The 461-nt window shown below is 34.9% G+C and overlaps 1 protein-coding gene across 1 annotated transcript in view; it reads left to right on the forward strand.

The window, feature by feature from the left end:
• The window catches only part of LOC116688599 (nuclear factor 7, ovary-like), a 2,101-nt gene extending 1,950 nt beyond the window's left edge, over window positions 1–151 (forward strand). The window contains exon 1 of the mRNA XM_032514740.1: window positions 1–151. This exon is cut by the window's left edge and continues 1,950 nt beyond it. The gene's annotated coding sequence lies outside the window, so the exon portion shown is untranslated.
• Window positions 152–461: the final 310 nt, after the last annotated feature.

The following is a 461-nucleotide window of genomic DNA, read 5'->3' on the forward strand; positions in this document are numbered from 1 at the left end:
ACCACTAAGGTCTATTTAAAAGCATCCAAAGAGCATCATGTCATGGAACTTTTAAAAGGGGAATACCATGTGATTTAATCTAAAGTTATTTCCTTGTATTTGGCCCTAAATGAAAGCCCAGTATTACAACCAAGATAAGTAAAAACATTTGAGACAATTCCAGTATTTCAGTATTCTGAAAGCGGTTCAGAAAACTTCTTTCAGTGGAAGTAGTGAGTTTAGTCTGAAGGTGAATCTTAACATCAGTTTGTCTCCTCTCAGTGTGAGAGGAACAATCTTAGTTTCTTGAATGACAAGTCAACACACCGTCTGACACCGTTTCTCGTAAATGAGACAAACATAGGACATCTCAACTGTATTTTTTCACTAATTTTATCTTTTGTTTTCAGATTTATTGTTGTGGTGGTGGCGATTAAGGAACTAAAGTTGTCTCTGATTGTACTCTTATTTTGAGTAGTTTA

The sequence above is a fragment of the Etheostoma spectabile genome, chromosome 4 (genome assembly GCF_008692095.1).
Source record: "Etheostoma spectabile isolate EspeVRDwgs_2016 chromosome 4, UIUC_Espe_1.0, whole genome shotgun sequence".
NCBI lineage: Eukaryota > Metazoa > Chordata > Actinopteri > Perciformes > Percidae > Etheostoma > Etheostoma spectabile.